This window comes from Nuphar pumila, chromosome 13 (genome assembly GCF_984573655.1).
Source record: "Nuphar pumila chromosome 13, dmNupPumi1.hap1.1, whole genome shotgun sequence".
NCBI classification, from domain to species: Eukaryota; Viridiplantae; Streptophyta; class Magnoliopsida; order Nymphaeales; family Nymphaeaceae; genus Nuphar; species Nuphar pumila.
The window spans coordinates 71,654,977-71,669,439 of NC_143261.1; the positions used below are offsets into that span (position 1 = coordinate 71,654,977).

The 14,463-nt window shown below is 40.0% G+C and overlaps 1 pseudogene across 3 annotated transcripts; it reads right to left on the bottom strand.

The window, feature by feature from the left end:
- Positions 1–2,003: 2,003 nt before the first annotated feature.
- On the bottom strand, positions 2,004–9,160 carry LOC149818671 (phosphatidylinositol 4-kinase gamma 5 pseudogene; annotated as a pseudogene). Of its 3 annotated transcripts, none has more exons than XR_016427378.1 (3): positions 8,889–9,139; positions 7,853–7,947; positions 2,004–4,695 (listed from the first exon to the last, which is right to left on the bottom strand). The product of XR_016427378.1 is annotated as a phosphatidylinositol 4-kinase gamma 5 pseudogene, transcript variant X2 (transcript). The 3 variants fall into 3 exon arrangements; XR_016427377.1 differs by adding an exon at positions 7,500–7,621 and having other exon boundaries at positions 7,853–9,139; XR_016427379.1 differs by lacking the exon at positions 7,853–7,947 and having other exon boundaries at positions 8,889–9,160.
- Between the last annotated feature and the right edge of the window lie 5,303 nt (positions 9,161–14,463).

Genomic DNA, 14,463 nt, shown 5'->3' on the forward strand with positions numbered 1-14,463 from the left:
ATCTTGGACAAACCATCATACAAGCCCTTATGGATCAAGACTGGACACATGGACACAAGTTGTGACATGCTATGGCATGTATAGACTTTTTCCTTTTTTTATAATATTTTGAATAGAAAATATGTTTTTAAATATTTTTAGTCATTTGAATAATTAAAAAATTTGTTTCCACGTATATCATTTTTTTAATATTTTGAAAATGCATGTATCAAATCCTGGTTGGTGTCTGTATCTATGTAATCGCATAGAACAATCACCAATACATAACTAGTGTTAGATTCCAAAATAAACTGAATAGATTAATCTTGGAAACATAATGCATCCACTGTTTGCTTTGAGAGAGAGAGTTTGTTCTTTGATCACTGCATCTAGCATGAAATATTGATTGCATAAACTTACCCCACCTCTAATGAGAAGCACCTGTAAATGCAAGTTAAATCATTCATCTTTTCTTAATCACATATTAACCACCAGAACTTATGCTCAGCAATGAGGCTTTTCTCAAGAGTGTTTTTTTTAAGTGGATTTTCTTGCAAAAATCTCAGAAAAATCTTGGATGTTTTAAAAAAATAAAATTAAATTAAATTAAAAAGGATAGAAAACATATAGCTTTTAACAATAATTTTTAATGAAAACACAAAGAAATAATAAAAAATTTAAATCAAACAAAACACAATTAAAAATATACTTAAAATATATAAAAATAAGATTTTTAATATCATGATATTATTGGTATATTTATATTATAACAACTATTTGAAAATATCGTGATATTTCTGACTCCGACCCCGGTTTGGAAGGTTGGTAATGGTGTCAGGTCCGACACTATTCACTATCAGGCCTTCCAGAACGAGATAATTACTAAGCAAAGATATCTGTGAGTTCATCGATAGATCCTTTCCCCACTAGGTGTGTCATGTTCAGCCCTGCTGTTCAGGCTTGTAGGAAAGTGAGGCAGGTTGTACGGTAGCGATATCCAGATGCAGCAAGGGAGGATAAGATCAGGTGCAATATGATTGCACAAATATTTGTGCATTAAGCACCTGATCACCCTCCATCTTGGGGGCAGGGCCTGTCAGTTGTGGGGCCCAATGCATGATGGAGGGCAATCAGGTGCTTAATGCACAAATTTTGTGCCATGTAATTGCACCCGATCCGGACTCATCTAACACTATGGCAACCATCATCACACTTGAGCACTAAATCTGCGTGGGAGTTCATAAGGGACAGAGGTGAACGCTTGTCCATTGCAAAACTCATATGGGGGAGAGAACACGTTCTGTATCAGTTCGTATGGCAATTTCCAACAGGCTTCTAACGCAACAAAGGCTCAAGAAGTTTGGTATTTGCTTTAATAAACCAATGCCCCTAGTGTTGAATAAAATAAGAGATATGGCGCCTTCCAAAAAAAAAAATAAGAGAGAAGGTAGTAGCTGCCGGGCTTTCAAAGTGTTTTTTCATGTTTACTGTACAGATGTGTTCTATATGCCTGATTTTATAGAAAGGAAACTTAGATCATCAGATTCCGATACGCAGGTAGGTTTCTACAAGGTTTAAAGAGCCGAGGGTGTAAGATTTTCATAAATATTTAAGGCTTAAAAAATCATATTTTTTTAATCAAAAAAACATGATCTCCTGCTAAATCAAACGTGTTGAATGCATATGTACCGTCAGATTTAAGTAATACATGAGAAAAACCCTTTGAAAGGCCAATTAATAGCAACCAAGGCGAATGCTGCAATCACCTTTTCATTCTATGCCAAATTGCCGCTTGCATTTGGAGACAGGTAACCTGGGTCAGATCCAGTCAAGGTCCTACCCAGCTGTCTGAAAGAGCATGACAACAATTGGACCAAGGCTAACCAGATGGTGTTCTTGAAACAGCTAAGCCACACGTTTCCAAGAATCCAGTACACAAACTAGAGCAGATAAATGATCAACAGTCAACATCAGTTAAACCGTAAAGCTAAAGCACGACAAGTTTAGGCTCATGGTTAAATAAACAGCAAATATTGCAACTCATAAATCTAGAAAAATTTCTCAGTCCAAGTTACAACGCTCGGTACTCTTCATATTTTCTACCTCTGTACATTTTTTTTTCTGGTTTTATTCATATGACGTTTCTGGTGTTGGTGGGTAGCCATAGACAGAAATAAACAAGGAAAAAGAAAAGGAAGCCCTATGCATCTCCTTAGCTGACGCTACTGATGCATCTTCTTCCATGAGGTCTAGAAGAAAGAAAATATTTACACCATGGACACCAGCAGCAGAACCCACATCTCTCTCTTATACAACCACCTAACTACTCTTCATTCTGCAACTAAAAACAGAAGAGATGTCTAGAACTACAAACAAACTGGCCACCTTCAACAGTTCTTTTTTTACAAATGAACTACAACCCATCATCAAACTTCTTTCTCCCTCTCAAAACTGGCAGGACGTACCCAGCCTACTCTGGTTTATGCTCCTACCTTTCCTATTCACAAAAGCATCGTGCAATAGCTCCTTGAACTTGTGCAGGAATGACCCCCATTCTTGCAAACTCATGTCCGAGAGTTTCACAAAGCTTGCCCCAGCTTGGACCTGTTCCTCGGCACTCCGTCTGTTAGCAACAGAAACAGAGTCATCTCCTCTAATGCCCCCATGGTGCTGATACTTACCAGTGATGCCCATGCTTTTGAAAGATTTTGAGAGCTTATAGACAGAAGAATTTTGTGCAGTAACCACAGCCGCTTCCTCTTCATCAGCCTCCATTTCTTCCTCTTCTATTGTCTCATCCAATTTGGACAGAGGGTTTAAGACATTTCCACCCTTTGGAGAAAGAAAACTCGAAGCAGGGAAATGTTTGAATCCGATGTTCAAGTTAGGAACAGAACAAGAACCATTATAAGATTTGTTCTGATAGTCAACTTCTAACAGTTTTGGCTGCCTGAATTCTTCTTCACAGTCGATATGGAACTGAAACTGCTCTGAACCATTCTCTTCTTCTTCAACTTCATCTTCTTCAAGGTCATCAGATAATGATTCTAGATCCACAAGCTGCCTTGCTTCAATACAAACAACCTCAAGCTCACTAGGCTCCTCTTGCAACCCATGAAACTCACGGCTCATCATTCCCCCTATCTCTGAAAGGCAAAGTCCAGAAGCTGCCGCTTCCTTCAGAAATATGGTGCACAGAATCAGAACACGTAGGCATGCCTCCCGAAACATTGGCAGTTCCGCTTTGAGCATCTCTGCGTCCTTCTGTGGATCAAGCCTTGCTATGTACTCAAGTTCATCGTCAGAGAATGGAATTGATGCTTGAGGCCAGTGCAGCCATTCAAAGTATGGATCCTCCAAGTCTTCAGGAAGGCACATCCCATGGTCAATTGGGATCAGCTCTACTTGCCCAAACCTTCCAACCCTATCAAGCTTCCTAACTAATAGATTTCCTGCATGTCTATCAGTATTTAAAATTCGGATGTCCAGTAACCCAATCCTATGCACAGCAGAAACTGGGAAACTAGATGTCCCGTAATCACCTGCATCAAAATCATGGGGTATAAACTGCTGGAAAGAAGCAATCTTGCTAACTTGGCTTCTGTTTTTTATCAGGTTGCCGTTAACACCTTCATTGATGCAAAAAACCGAATGAGTGGCCTTCACAAGAACGGTAGGTGGCACATTTGCAAAATTACCATAATCGAGAAGATATGCTGCAACTTCTCTCATCCCAGTCTCACCCACTCTCACAGACCTCTTCAGACCTGGCTGACCAAGAGCTTTACCCACAAAACCTTTTGGGTTATTAGGAGCAAAGGGTTCTTCATCAGTGGGTTTCACAATAGCAACATTTTCCCCTTTAGTGTTTCTGAAATAGTAAGCGCCACCAAGGCCACCTCGGACAGGAATTGGATCTATCCCGCTTTTGATTGCCATGACAGCATCCTTAACCAGTAGCTTTGTTTTGGTGCATTTGTCAGAGCAGCACAATATCTCGATTGGACCACTACGGTCTCTGTGCTGAAGATCCTTGGCCGTAGGTGACAGACAGGGCGTAGAAGAGCTCCTGTGAATGCCATTCTTTGTGAGACGCAGGGCAGCATCATTTCTCACAGCACTAAGATCATTCTTCAACACAAGATCACCAAAGGTTAGAGAACTCTCTTCTGTTGGCACATGGAGAGCTAACTGCATCTTCCTCTTCAAAGTGTGGGCATTGTCACCTCTATCCAACTCAATTCCCAAAACACACCCAGTGTCTGTTTGAACAAATACACGCCTTCGCCCAGCAGGCTTCCCTTCGCTTCTCTGCTGACAATGGTATTCACTGCTGAGGGCACCATTGAAGACTGCAACAGCCATTTGGGTTTGAACAGGACTATCCAAATTAGGAGACATAGAAGGAATACAGAATATTGTCACAATCAGAAACGCAGCCAACAAAAGGTTTTGCTCCCAAGTGGGTGACGAACTCCAATGTTATTGTTGACCCTGCTTCAATGATGGAAGGATGGATGGTTGCAGCAACAATCATGAAGGCAGTTCTCAAAAACTGACACTTGCTATCCTCAGACCCTAACCAGTAAGATATAAAAATAGCAATCCGAAATTAACAGAAAGATTGCTACATTGCAGAAGCCATTTCATTCATTATGAAACTTGAAGATTCCTTTTCCATCCCCATTTATACATCATATGGTGTAGCTGTAAAGCCTGTAACATGTTCTGTGAACATCAGAAAATGAAAGTGTTGAATATAAAAAAAACATCCAGTTCTTTTAAATAGTTAGAAACATGAGGGAATATAATCGATGAACCCTACAGGACTAAAACAATATAACTTAGAAAAATAGCGAATGCAAGTTAACAAAACAAATAGCTTCAAAAGCAATAGAATTTTGAAATCAGTTGTTGTGGAATCAAAACAAATCCTGCATGAGATTCCAAGCAGAATAGATAAAAAATGGCATTCCTCAGTGATGATGAACATCACAAACACACCATATTCCCAACACTGTCAAACACATCAAATTTGTTCTGTTTAATCATAAACATGATTTATGGACAAACAAACAAACCTGTTCTTTTAGACATCGTTTAACTACTAATGTTCTCCCATCCTAAAATTCAACAGACACTTAATCAATCCTAAAAGATCAAGTGCTTGACAACTAGAAGCATAGGCGAAGTGAAAATGTGCTAGTTTGCCCTCCAATCTCCACATATAGAAATAGTTGCCCTCACAACAATTCATTAAATTAGCTCAATTAACCAATATCAGCAATGAATTCAAATTTACTGCTCCAAATTCAAAACGCGTTAGAAAATATATGGCTCCAAAATTTCCAATTTATTGTAGTAGCATAGCATTTAATCTCTCTCTCTCTCTCTCTCTCTCTCTTTTTTTTTTGTGTGTGTGTGTGTGTGGGGGGGGGGGGGGGGGGGTATGAATCCTTCTCTATTCTGTTTGAGAAAGGCAAATTGTTCTTCCGAAGCTAGAGCAGTAATTTCAGTTTGACATGGCATGACACACATAAATGTTGATTGACACCACAACTCTCATGCAAACAGTCAACACTATGTTTGACACAGCATGACACCAACATGAACACTGTTGACCAGAGACACCACAATACCTCATGAAAGCAGTCAACATTGTGCCCCTAACTTAGATTGTGTTTTTCATGACCTTTATATTTTTACTTTAGAAGTTATCACTTTCTTTCAAAGTTTGTTACTCATTACATACATTTTAGTTTCCAAGTTGTATTCACTTTCTTAATGTTCATAAATCATGATGGCTTAGAACTGTTGTTCAATTGACACTTTGAAGATAAAATTTATGCCCAGTTGATTTCAATTTTAAGATAAAGCTCATAGCTTGTTGTTTCGGTCACCTAGCTTTTCAAGATCTCATTCCATACAATGCAAGAAGCAGAGAAGTACATGTGCATCCCATATTATGGTATAACAAGCAGAACACACATCTTATATTTTCCAAGAATGCTTCATACGGAAAGGTAAATTCACTTTGGAAACACGACACCAAAAGTCACAATTCTAAAGACTGCTTCACACACACACACACACACACATGTGCGAAAATGCGCACGAGCACACACACACACGCATGTTTTGAATGAGAGGCTTATTTTCATGTGTGAAAATAAATCATGATATTTCAAATTCCATGAATTATTTCTGTTAAGCTTTTTTGCATTATATTAAAGGTAATATGATATTGAACTTATCATTATTTATTTATACTATGGAATTCCTAACCTAAACTAGTGAAGTCTTATTTAACTTGGATTTGGTTTTAGATTTTCAAATTCAAATGTGTTCAGACAGACATTGCATCAACAACCAAATCCAGATATTAGACTAGTTAGGTTGAATTTTGGTAATAACAAGATCTAGATCCAATGTATTTAGATTAAGTGAACAAGTCTGTGTTTGTGTGAGTGAGAGAGAGAGAGAGAGAGTAAAAATAAGCAATGATTGTAGGTGAGAAAAACTTTCTTGGGAACTAAAGTCAATGGGGTGAGGTCCAAGTTTAAATCCCATGAAAATGGCTTTGAGAAGGATGTATTTTCATTTTGGCTAAATAAAATAGATCCAACATTTGGTTTGCATATAGAGTTGCATAAGAAAGCATCCATAGTTCCATACTATATGAAAATGAATCAATTCTTATTTTCCAAACATGCCCTTGATTAAAGCTAAAAAACACCCCGTAAATTCATGAAAACTCACGCAATTAGAGGAAAAGGAATTTTGTCATAAAAGGAAAATATCCACTACATCATACATAAAAAAAAACTGCATCAGATTAAATCAGATTCAAGCGTTCAACAAATAAAATCAGAAAAAGGATGGAAAGCTTTCCTAGAACAAATTGAGAAAGCTTCCACAAAAGCTGTACGCATGCAAAAAGGATTTCAATATCAATTCAAAAGTGAGGCCTGAGGGAATGAAAATCTAAGTCACATCATGCATGTATATTGGTCTAGGCATGCGAGAGTACATATGTATATGAGTAGTGTCAGATGTGTCCACAAACATGTCTGTCTGACCACATACAAGGGAGCACACCCAGCAGCACCTGACACATTGGGTTTCGGACCACCGTCTCTTAAATAGACAAAAACCATAAAAAAGAAAAATAGGTATCGTCTTTAAACTCTCCCACGTCTTTCCAATTCTTACCCAAAAAAAACTCCAAATAAATTTATTTATTAAGGACCCCACAACACCCACAGACAGGAACAGTTTAACAATGAAGAGCAAAACCTAATGCAGCCATGAACCATATAGTTTTAATCCCAACCTGGCTCCAAGACCTTACACTAAGAGCAGTAAGGTTTAAAGCACAACCATTGAAAACCAACTTTACAAAATGGTCCGACCACTTCCAGACTGGCCATCCCACTGGCTCTGTCAAAAGTGGCTCTTAAAATATTGACCAAGACCTTAAAATTATAAACTTCTGAAAGGAATAGACTCGGAGATTTCACCTTTAATGCACAGAAGAGATACATAGAGGATCCTGCCCTTCTTAAGCAACCCACATGGTCTTTGGCAATTTACAATAACTTTAGATAATAACTTCACAACTGGCAACCTAAGTCAACAAAATCTGCAATATCGATTGAGAACCATGAAATGAAATATCATATTGGTAGAAGACAGAGGTACCCATCCTTCCTTAATGATTTCTCAAATTCTTTAATTCCACAACACTGACAGCAAATTCCCCAAAAAATCCCATTTTCAGCTAAATAAAGTACACTGAGATCTACATCCATCCCTCAGATTCAACAACTATTAGAAACAAACAAAAGCACATGTTCGCGTGCCAAAAACTCACTGAGATCGTTTTCTGTGGTTCATGTAGAGAACGCATTCAACACCGACCTGAAACTAATCCACTCCATTGAAGCAACGTGAAACCCTACCAATACACTGCCATATCATAAAAAGATCGTGTTACTGGTTCTCCCCCTAGAACATTGTGCATTCACTCCATCGTTAAAACTTAAAGAGAATTACTGCTATTTAAGATCTCTCGAAGAAATTCAATGACACACCAAAATCCTAACAAGTAACAACTGACTGTTACAAACACAAAGAATATAAACACATCTGATACACTTTGTGATCATGCATGCGATAAATCAAAACTCTCAAAGGAGCAATTCGGTTGTTCAGACTCTAAGAAAAGGAATTCATCTGAAACATGAAAAAAACAACATGCTACACCGAAATAATAGGCAGACGAAGATATCTGGCTTCGCCCCCAATTTCTACCGCAGTTTCACCATTTACTTACACAATTCAAACTCAAAACTCACAATATACCAAAAATGAAAAACGGAAGAACTCCAGAAATTTAGCGTGTATTTTATGCCAGTATAACTCGATCCAATAAAATCAAACAGATCTATCCAATACCCTAACTCTCCATGCAACCGGAATCACGAATAGAACGCTTAGTCCAATCCTCAAAAATATACTCAACCTCTGTAATTAATCGAAATAAAATCGCTAGAAAAAAACCCGCTAATGAAACTCACTTGGTTGCACTATAAACCCAAACTAAAAAATTTCCATCTTTTCCAACCAATACAACAAGAAACCCAGAAACTTCCACCCAAATCCACAAATACTCGCCCGTCCCATCCAGCTACATGCATTACATAATCCAGAATCAGAATATGCACACATCTGTAGAGATCTTCATTTCGTAAGAGTGAACTTCCCAAAACTAAAAGCATCGGACATCGCGAAACCATCAGAATGCAAAACATAGCAATTCCGTCCATAAATTTGCAGAAAAAACACTCAGATCTACAAAACCTCAAACCAAAACAACGAAAACAAACAAGAAGAGAGACCAATCTTACGAAATCCTGGAAGAAACCCGCAAGAATAGAAGGATAGGAACGATAAACAGATCTCTGTTAGCTAACTCGTCATCTCTTCAGCCATCGATCTTGCCAGAGATTGGAGATCGATGACAGCGTTTCAGAGCGACCTACGGTCAAGATCTCTCTCTCTCTCTCTCTCTCAAAAAGAGGGAAGAAGTACCAAGAGAGAGAAGGAGAATCTCTTCCGTCTGCAACGATCCCGAAAGGGCGGAAGGAGGAGAGGAGAAGAAGAGGAAACCCTCGCCTTCGTTCTCTCTCTCTCTCCTCGGAATCTTAACTCGACGGAAAGCAAGGGGTGAGGGGGGCTCCACCAGTGGTTAAGAATTAACCGCGGTTAACTGATCAGGTTAACCTCCCCCCGTCGAAGCCTCTAGAATCCCGTGCATCTCTTCGTCGGATCCGCCTTCCACGTCCTGTCAACCGTCCGATTGCAAGAGGGTCACCCCAATCGTACGGCCACTGGGGGGGGCGGACAATACCTGAGGCGGTAACGTGGCGGACGTCCATTGGGAGAAGCGACATGCCGCCACCCTAGAAGGACGGGTGGGGCCCTCACGAGGAGCTCCTTGCCGGTCAAAGGTCCACAAGAGGACGGTTAAAACCCTGGGGAGAAAATGGTTTAAACTACCCCTTCCGGTTGTAAACATGCAACTGGATCGGGTTTGTTTCGATCCGGGTTCGGTATCCTTCTTCTAGATCCAATTTATTTGAAAGGTGCTACCCGAATTGGATTTGCATGTATCAGGAGAAATGGGATACAATTAACAGTGTGAGACTTTTACCCATAATTGATAACCTGTAGGCAAGATGTCAATGAATCAGGTTGATTTAAATATCCAACCACGATTAACTTTTAGTTGGATTCAGTAAAGCATTCCAGATCCCAACAAAATACGGGCTAGATACCATACCGTTAATCCAAATCTGAATTCCAACTCAAAACCTGAATACATGTAAAAGTGTATGTAGCAAGGTCACGGTTTTGTATCTGGATCCAACTCTTGGGTGGAAAGAGGCCACATCCTATTAAGTGGGGATGCCAATAAATCGGATTTTATCCACATTACACCAAATTCAATTCCGTTTAGTTGCGTTTGGACATCCCATTATATTCAAATTTGACGGATATGGTTATTATTTTTTGCTACTGAATCCGATACATATTCTAATTTGATAGATATTCAAATCCATTTACATGTAAAAAAGCGGACCTGCTATGAGCTTTTCACAACCAAATCCAAATGCAAATTTGAACCCATTTAACGAACAACCGATTGGCTGAATATGATATTGGCTACATCCGATGCGTACCCGAACCATTTACATCCCTCAGACTAGTTCAGATTCAGCACAGCCAATATATCAACATCCAAACGCTTATCCAAACCCGGTTAGGCTAATTCTTTAGGACAGGTGACGCCCATATCCGAACCAATCTCTTTTTTTCAGGGCAAGAAGGTAATTTTTCCGTACCATCGTTGAGACGTTGATTTTTTGGGAATGTAAGGCTTGACCGTTGACTTTTTAAATACGTTCAGAGGCATTGGTCAGATGCATCCGAGTCACGAGTCTGTCGAGAAGTAACTGGGTCCGGGCCAGCTAAGTTGCTAGCCGATCCATTTTCATGATACGGTTGATCAATATACGGGTTCAGAAATACCATAGCAAAAGGTTTATCCACATCCGTATCTCATGGACAGGAACAGTCGGGTCGGAAGTAGACTGATCATGTTCGGTGCATGTTATCTTAAACCGGACCTAGACATGGACCCATCTCCCACAAGTAAAAACCAAGCCCCACCTGATCATGTGTATATCCCTTTTCGTGTCAAACGGAGTTATAAGATTATTATCCCAAAAGATTCGGGTCTTTTCAGATGGTTCCCATCCACGTCGTGACATCAAAAAAAGGATCCATTCGGTTCCGGGTCTGGTTAAGCATCCATTTTTCCATCACCAGAAGTTCATATCCGTCCCGCACCGTCTCGATGACTCGATGGTCCCCACGTCGGGACATTGACCAATAGAATCACAAATAAATAAAAGTAATATGATCATTTAAAAAGTGCCATTTGCAGAGTCTTTTGTATCCCGAAATGCACGGGCTTCACCAACCGCCACGTGGATTCGATTCCCTTGGAGCTTTTGGTGATGAGTCGGCTTCAGATATGATCGCCACGTGTCTTTCTCGTCTAAAGTGGCAGCCGAATAAGCTCTCATCACATTCAGGGGGCGACGTGCGAGCGACCTTTCCTTGTTTCCTTATGCCCAGTCCCATTGTCTTGGCACCAGAAGGTCAATAATACCCTTCACAATACCAATAATGTCCCCGATATCCCCTAACAACTTAGCTGCTGATCTTATGGTTCGATGGTAGAGGCCCTTATATAGCAGGTTTACTCGGGGGACGAGGCTTTTGCTTATTAAGTACAACAGTAGGAACCGAACCATGACCTGGTTCCCCGGTTCGCTTGCGTGCCAATTCGGCGTTCTATGGCCTGATTTGGTGAATACTCAAGTAACTTACACTAAAGCTAAGAAATCAAATTCCCATGAAATAGTGTATGAGTACCAAGTGCTGCAAAGTATAGCAATGCTAATGCAAGCCACATTGATTTAAACAAACAATTTCAACAGAAGAAAATGATAAGCCTTCTTAATCTACATCTAATTGCGGAAAAAAATTGCTTAACAGGATGAAAATTGGTTGCCAGCACATGCACCACCATCAATTTCTTGCGTTGACAAAGGTGGTAGAGCTATAACAGCCATCTTCTTTGAGCAGTTTTTTTTTAAAACTTAGACAGCACCTTAAACCATGATTAAGCATTGATCAATAGATTCAATACTATGTTGAGTCTCTGGGACATGTCCGACAATTGTGAAATTGATAGGGAAATAATAGACTTTTCAACTTTACGTTCATCTACTGCAATTTCTTATTTACTCCATCGTGACAGCGCGCGATGGGGCCCGCTCACTGTTTCGCGGGCCCCACTCCCACGTTTTGTTTTATATTACTTTTTCGCTTTTTGTTAAATGAAATGTTGAATACTATGGGTTCACTCGTCTGTGACTCGTTTCGGGTCGGACTTTCGGTGGGCGCTGCACGGCGGACAAACCCACACTGGAGACCCATAGTTTTGCGACGATGCCAAGTAGGGTGGGGTCCAAACCTGACCTAACCCGAGCTACGAGCCAAAGGAATCAGATTGGCCTACTGTCTGCGTCAGTGGGTCAGGGGTGTCACCGTGTTAGGTTAGGTTGGGTCATGGGTGTGGGTGGGACGTATTATGATCCAATAGGATCTGGACCTGGGTCCATGTCAAGTAATACTAGGTTGAGGAATGAACTTGTGTTGTGCAGTACCAAATGGGGTATAAATCTTATAGGATCTAGCAATGTTGTTAAAATCCGTTCACTAGGTCAATCGGATTCTTTAAAAAAAAAAGATAAAATCTAATCGAATAGATTCAAGAGCGGTCTTTTTTACCATCAGATGAGACATGTCATTAAAAAATAAAAAAAAATATTACAAAAATTCTTTAACTTATTTAAAAATATTTAAAAATAAATTGAATTGACCTTGAATCACCTTTTTTTATCATCTTTGGTAGGATGACAGTGGACCGGAGGGGGGGGGGATGGAGGTTAAAATCAAAACCCATGTAGGGATGGAGGCGGGGATGAACTTATGCATTTCTCCGCCCCGTCCCCAATCCTGTTGGTAAAATAACTAAAATACCTTTAGGGATGACATTGGATCGGAGGGCCCCACCGTGCCTCGTCCTCTTTGGATCGGGGATAAAGGACGACATAAAACGAAGATGGAGGCGGGGATGAAGGTTAAAATCAAAACTCGTGTGGGGATGAAGGCAGAGTGGAGGGCATAATTTTGAGATGGGGGTGGGGGTGGAGACCTTGTCCTCCACCTCCGCCCTTGTCCACTGCCATCCCTAATCTTTGGGCCGATCCGATCGAAAAGATGTGGAGTATCAGACAAGAAATAAGCTTGTATGCAGGTACAGGTCCAAAACTAATGGGACCCACCCATCGACAACCTTTTGCAAGACTTTGTGTTTTTGGTTTTGCCACATAAACATCAAACAGTGGATGAAGAATAAAAACAAGTCAATAAAGTGCCCCATTTGGTGGGCACTGTGTAGAACCGCTGCTTGTATATGTATATTGTGGGCCCAGTTCTGACCCTAAGAAATGAAATGACATACCAGATCTGATTTTGAGTATAAGCCAGGTCAGACCTTATCTGGTAAATTTTCAATTTGTGGGTAGGTCCACCACACAATAATTGATGAGCAAGGCTAGGAACTTAGTTAAATTAAAAGGTATAAATACCCGGAAAAGTGTCCCATTGTTTTGGGTCTCGAATCCTACCAACCAGACCCGCCAAATCTATAGAAACATACAATGGTGGGTCCAAGATACCAATAATGGCCCACTGGTCTAGGGCTTGAGTCCTACTAAACAACCCTGCTAAGTTTATTGGACCTACAATGTTGGTTCCAATCCTGACTTCGGTTACCTTCATCATCCATGATCCAACCCTTTTGACAGAGCGGCTCTTTGGTCTAGCAATGAAACTTATGAGTTAAAAGTTGTGAAGTATATGTAGCCTTACAGGCAGTAGTCCTAATCAGTATGGTCTTCAATATCACTACACATAGGCATGTCAAGGGGGCGGATGTAACCCGATATCTGACCCAAATCCGAATCCAATTACTTGGATTTGATTGCCAAACTCTAATCCTATTAAAAAATGAATTTGGATTCAGTATTAATTTTTTATTGAAATCTAAATCTCCGATTAAAACCCGAATCTGACTAAGATCCAAATCTGATTAAGTGTAAATATCGGGTTTTGGACTTATCGGATCCAGATTCGGTTCTATCTTTTTTTCATTCTACTCTGAATCCAATTCCGTCAAATCTGATTAAGTCAGATTCGGTAATGCCTAGATCCGACCCGTTCACATCCCTAATTACACAAAAACTAAGCAAAGAGACAAGGTATGAATATCCCACTCAACTGGAGAGATTAAAAGGGAGACCCAAATTGGCAAGGAATTAAGTCTCACTTGATTCAGTCCAATTCAAGCAATCCAAAGTCTGGCAGTTAAGGTAAGAAAATGGATTTCATCTCGATGAAACATGTTAATGTATTTACTTTAAAATTTTTGTATACATACCATTTTCATTAAGCATGTTTGCTATAAGCAGAATCATTTTTCTCGTCTGATTACAATCATTAGAAAATGGTTCAATCCAGGATTGCACCAAAAAAGAAACGATCCAGCAACTCAGAGAGAGGGAGTCATTGGGGAGGGAAGATCAGGTGAAATATGATTGCACTCTTTTACTGTGCTTCTGCACCACCATCTTTGGGATACAGCCTGATAGCTGTGGGGCCCAAGAGCAGATAGAGGGTGATCAGATGCAGCAGCACACCAAAAGTGTGCAGTCATATTTCCCCTGATCTGCCCTAGTCATTGGGGTGGATGAAGTGACTCCAATTTTATAGAGAAAGATTAAA